Consider the following 6,000-nt stretch of genomic DNA (forward strand, 5'->3'; position numbering starts at 1 on the left):
TTATCAATATATTTTAAAATCATTTGTTATAGTTTTATTTCACTGAATGTATTTATTCTTTTGAGATTAATTTGGGAATGTGCAATTTAAAAATAACAAGTTGAATTTTAATTGCCAAATAATTAACTAGCATCAACTCTTGCGTTAACCATTCTTTTCTAATTGCATTGAAATCCCACACTTTTTCTAGACTTTATGTTTGCTTTCAACAATGTATCTCTCTCTTTAATGTTGGTAAATGCCTTTTTATTCTACCTTATTAATCATTGTAATTCACACACTTGCCCGGATAAATCCTTCTATGGTCCATGTTTACAATAATTACCCAGCTTTTTTATCACATTTATTATCTTGTGTTTGCTTTTAGTTTGATGTAAAAATAAATAAATAAATAAAGTCCTAGCAATAAATTGATTGGAGATTCCTTGTCTGTTATGGTTGGTCTTAGATAAACCAGGCATCTTTATCATATGGAAGCTGCACATTCAATAAAGTGGATTAGATCTCCAAGTTTTAGAGGCTTCCTTTATATTCATTAGGAACAGTTAGAAATTTCCATCACATGTACCCGAACCTCTAAAACATTTCAAATACTTTGGTAGCATATCTGCGTAATTATTTCACAGGAAACAGCTAACTGAACCCTGTGATTAGTTCTCATCATTTTTCTCATACTTTGCCTTTGTGTCTGTAACAATAATATTTCCTGGCTCTGTTACTTTCTTTTTATTCTGTCATGCTATTCCAGATTTAAACGGTGTTAAATAACTGGAATGAAAACAGATTTGTTCGTTTCATTCCTCGTTCTGATTGATTTCCTCTTGTGCAGTGGTTCTTAAACTTTTTCAGCTCCAAACCTGAAAGTATTAAGCTGGACGGGCAGTTTATAGTATCTGAATATAAACAGAGGAATTTTTATCACATAAAAGTGAATAAAAATCTGAGTCATTCAATTCCTGGCACTTAGTAAGCCCTTAATGAAGCATTGCTATTGCTGTGGTTGTCATTCTCATTATTAGCATCATCATCACAATAGCAGAATGGGAATACTGTGCCAATAGCAGAATTGGAATGCTTTTTAAAATTAAGTTTCTTGAAAACCCCCTTGGTTTCTTCAGTGGCTACTAAATTTTTTAAATATCTTCTTTGTCCATGGTTTGCTAGGCTTTCTAATGGAATCATGAAATTATCACTGTTTTTAGTTTACGGTTTTCCACTGCATTAGACTCCTTAGCATTAACTTTTTTTCTTTGACATACTCACCACTAATCTCTTGTCATTATTTCAGCTTTTCCATTTTCTAACGTTTTTCCTTTTTCTTTTTTCGAGACAGAGTCTCACTTTGTCGCCCTTGGTAGAGTGCTGTAGCATCAGAGCTCACAGCAACCTCAAACTCTTGGGCTCAAGCATTTCTCTTGCCGCAGCCTCTGGAGTATTTGGGACTACGGGCACCTGCCACAGTGCCCCGCTATTTTTTTTAGAAATGGGTGGTCTCAAACTTGTGAGTTCAGGCAATTCACCCTCCTCAGCCTCCCAGAGTGCTGGGATTACAGGCATTTTTAACACTTTTCAAAAGCAATTTAGAATGCTTTGACATACTAAGATTTAAAGACTCATCATGAAATCAAACTCAACAGTGGGGTTAGCCTTTCTGATCACAGCACAGAAAATAAACTTGGGATCTTCCTGAGGATGGGTATCCCATCTACATTAGGATCTTATCCAATATCACGGAAGTTATTAACATTTGCTAATTATTACTATTCACTAATTGAGTTGTCTATGGTGTAATCTCTTAAATTATGCCCTGGGGGACAAACCCTTCCATTGTGCCCTAAGAAATAATTCCAAACCCCTTGAAGAGATACTTACCTCCAACGTTATGTACTCCATGCAGGTAGATACATGGACCTATGTGCACAGTTCAGCCTGTGGAACTGCCCTTGAGGAGCTCTCTTCTGCTACCCAACATGTTTCTTGGATTTTGTGTCTATAATACACACCACAGTGATCCAAAAACCTTAATGACTGTCCAGATACAGTTGTCAAAACAGAATTCGATCATCCCCAATTTCACTTGTGAGAAGCAGAACAAGGCCACGTCTGTCATTACAGAAATCATTCCAGCATTTTCTTCTCAGATTGGGACACTTTTGGAATTCTACAAATTCTCCCAGGTGAAGAAGAAGTTGGAGTGTGAAGAGGCAGAAATTTTGTGTTAGCTCAGGTCTGTGAAGAAGTAGATATAATAAGACAGGGTTAGATACGGAAGAAACGTATAGGGGAGAGAGCAGGAAGAGGTATGGAAGACCACAGCAGGACTGACCCCTGTGCAGGGGTGAAGGAAGCAGGAGGATTGGGAAGAAGAGTCTTCCCTGTCTCAGTGCAGTTCCAAGAAAGGTCTGGCCTGCTGTGAGGATCCCTGAGCTAAAGCCACTCACTGGAAGAGATCCATGTCTTGCCAGAATGGGCCTGCGTTGCTCACTCAGCAGCTCGTGCACCTCATGGAAAGCATGACCCTGGAGTGAATATGGTAGTCAACTCAGAGGAGAAACAGGTGGAGCCATCATTCACCCAGGCCCCACACTGCAGGAGATTTGAGCAGCACGTTTTCGGGGCCAGGACAGTCCTCCCTTTATGACACACGGATCTGCTTGTCCAGCAAAAGAGGTAGGTTAACAGGACAAACTAGAGGCCCTGATACTGTAGTTGGTCTTGCAGCTATAATGGCGCCCATCTGCTCCTTCCTCCACTGTTAATTCTAAATTCCCTTCCCTCTCAGCTATCTCCTCAGCTGATCTGGGGGGCTTACCTGCTGAAACGAATCAGTGCTTCATTCCTGAGTGTTCTGAGCCTGTATTAATGCTACTTTGCTCTGCTGGTGTTGTTGCATGATTACACTTCTGGTTACAACAGGGCTCTAGCCACTTCACTGTCACCAATATTCCTCCCTGTCCCCATCATGTAAAAGCGGCCCAACTGGGCAGTGCCTGTGGCTCAGTGGGTAGGGTGCCAGCCCCATATGGGTGGCAGGTTTGAACATGGCCTCGGCCAGTTAAAACAGCAGTGACAACTGCAACAAAAAAAGCTGAACATTGTGGCGGGCACCTGTAGTCCCAGCTGCTTGGGAGGCTGAGGTAAGAGAATTGCTTAAGCCCAAGAGTTGGAGGTTGCTGTGAGCTGTGACACCACAGCACTCTACTGAGGGCAACAAAGTGAGGCTCTGTCTAAAAAAAAAAACAGCCCAACTTCCTGGAGGGTCAATGACCCCTAGTAAGATGGTGAATCCTCTCACCTGCTAGGCCCTAGACTCAAAGAGTCCAAAGTGCCCTGATGGCAGCCCTAACTTGTAGTTTAATGAGACCCTGCTGTATCCTTTGCCATTAGTATATTCCATTTAGGAACCAGAAACTTCAAGCCTGGAGAGTCCAGAGTTGCAAGGACAAAATGTATAAATTCCTCAGCAGGTCACTAGAAATGATGGAAAGAGGGGCCACTTCTGCTTCCAGCTCTTAGAATACCCAGACTCGTGTATTCTTCTTATTAGGGTCACAGTACCATAAATTTCTAATTTAATCAATATAATGCATCCTTAGGGATGGCACTCTATCCTGTCAGAGTATCCCCTCTGAGCTGGTGCCTTCACTATGCCAGATTTCTGGGAGGTCAGCTGCTTCTGAATGCTGTGGTCTATATGGTAATGAACCAATTCCCACACCTCCATTCCCTGGTCAGATGCTGTTTTGTATGAGATTCCATGCCCATGCCTAAGGCTTTCTAGAACTCCCAAAATATTGGTGCTGTCTGAGACTGCAGGTGGGAAATGCAAACCCATATCTGGAGTTCTCATTGTCTTGAGAACTAACCACTGGCCCTTCCAGGATGGAAGGGACCCAATGTAGTCAACTTGCCACTAAGCAGCCAACTGGTCTCGTTGAAGAACAGTGTCTTATCAACACTCCAGTGCTGATCTCTGTTGGCAATGGACTGGATGTTCAGAGACAGCAGTAACTAGACTGCCTTGAAAAGTCACAGTCTGGGCATTGACCCATATGTCATCTCCATCCATGCCACAGCAAATTCTTCCATGTGTTTATTGTGCCAGTTAAAGAGTGGCTGATGACAAAAGCTAGTTAATGTCAAGTCCAGCCATCTGTCTACTCAGTTATTTAATTCCTCTTTCATGCTAAGAACTTTCTGGTGAATATTAATGTTTGATGCAAAAATCTCCACCCCTTGTGCTACTCCCCTATGTCAGTCCACATTCCTTTCTCTCAAACCTCTGATCTCTAATCTTTCAAATCTTTTTTATTTCAGCAGTCTGAAATCTTTTTTATTTCAGCCAGCCAAACCATTGTCCAATGACTAGGGATTGATCTATATTCTCGCTTCAGGCCACTCTTCCTACTACACCAAATGAGTGACCCAGGTGTGCTGCTTAAAGCAACTCCCAGTGGAAAGCCCTCTCCACTGTCTTTCAAGGCCAGCCTTGAATGTGACTGTAATGCAGCCAGCACCTGCTTCAAAATGACTCATCTATGAATCTTTCTTCAGCCTTTTCCCCCTTTTTCTTTCCTTCAGCTGGTCCTATGAAAGCCTCCCCATCTGATCATATGGCCCTAATTGTGGAACTGCTTGAACCATCATCTAGACCTGCTGTAAAGCCCTATCTATTCTGGGTCTACTCCAGGCTTTCAGTCTTCCATTGTCGCCAGGTATATGGGATATAGCGGTATTCCTAGGGATACAATGTGTTGCCACCAGAGACAAAGATGCTGTACTTCCTGTGGTAGGAGAGGCATGATTTCCCATATGTTTGTCCCAGTATTCTCTGACCACAGGACACCAAAAAACCTTACTGAAGTGGCAGGTCTTTGGATATTCATAGAGTTTATCTTTTTTTTCTTCCTTCTTTTTTTTTTTGAGACAGAGTCTCAAGCTGTTGCCCTGAGTAGAATGCTGAGGTGTCATAGCTCACAGCAGCCTCCAACTCTTAGGCTCCAGCGATCCTCTTGCCTCAGTTTTTCTATTTTTAGTAGAGATGGGGTCTCACTCTGGCTCAGGCTGGTCTCGAACTTGTGGACTCAAACAATCCACCCATCTCAGCCTCCCAGAGTGCTAGGATTATAGGCGTGAGCCTCTGCACCTGGCCTTGAGTTTATCTTTCATCATCTCAAACCAATGTGTCCTAACAAGGCTCTAGCACATTAGCCCTCTTTTGCTTGTTCTGTCTGATCAGCACAATGTCATCATTGTAATGAATTTAATGAGATATTCCATGGGCTGTCCAGACAATCCAGATCTCTTTACACTGTATTATGATAAAGAGCAGAAGAGTAAATACAGTTGTCAGGCAAAATCACAAGTGAATGTTATTGCCTAGTCTACATAATGCAAACTGGTTTTGCTCATTTTTTCTAATTGGAATTAAAAAGAATAAATTTGCCAAGTTAATACTCACATATACCATGGACATGAGGCCTTATTAATCAGCTCTAGCAATGGTATCATATCTGGCACAGTAGCTGTGATCACAACTGCTATTTGATTGAGTTTGTAGTAGTCTAAGTTTTCAAGATCCATTCAGTTTCTGCAAGGTCCAGACGGGTGAATTAAATAGAGATATGATAGGGAATAGCACCTGCCAATTCTTCAGTCTTCAATGGTGGCACTAATTAGCATTGAATTCAGGATTCAATTAATTTTTAATTTTCTATCTTAGCTGAGGGGACAGATTTAGAGGTTTCTTTTTTTTTTTTTTTGGTTTTTGGCCAGGGCTGGGTTTGAACCCACCACCTCTGGCATATGGGACTGGCGCCCTACTCCTTGAGCCACAGGGGCCACCCAGATTTAGAGGTTTCTATTTGGCCTTTCCAACTATGATAATTCTTACCCCAGAGGTCAACAACCTGATGTGATAACCACTCCAACTGTGAAATAGACCACTTTCAATTATATCCTCAAAAACTGTAGAAGTGACCACTGGCTGAGTCTCCAGAT

Source organism: Nycticebus coucang, chromosome 8 (assembly GCF_027406575.1).
Source record: "Nycticebus coucang isolate mNycCou1 chromosome 8, mNycCou1.pri, whole genome shotgun sequence".
Taxonomy (NCBI): Eukaryota; Metazoa; Chordata; class Mammalia; order Primates; family Lorisidae; genus Nycticebus; species Nycticebus coucang.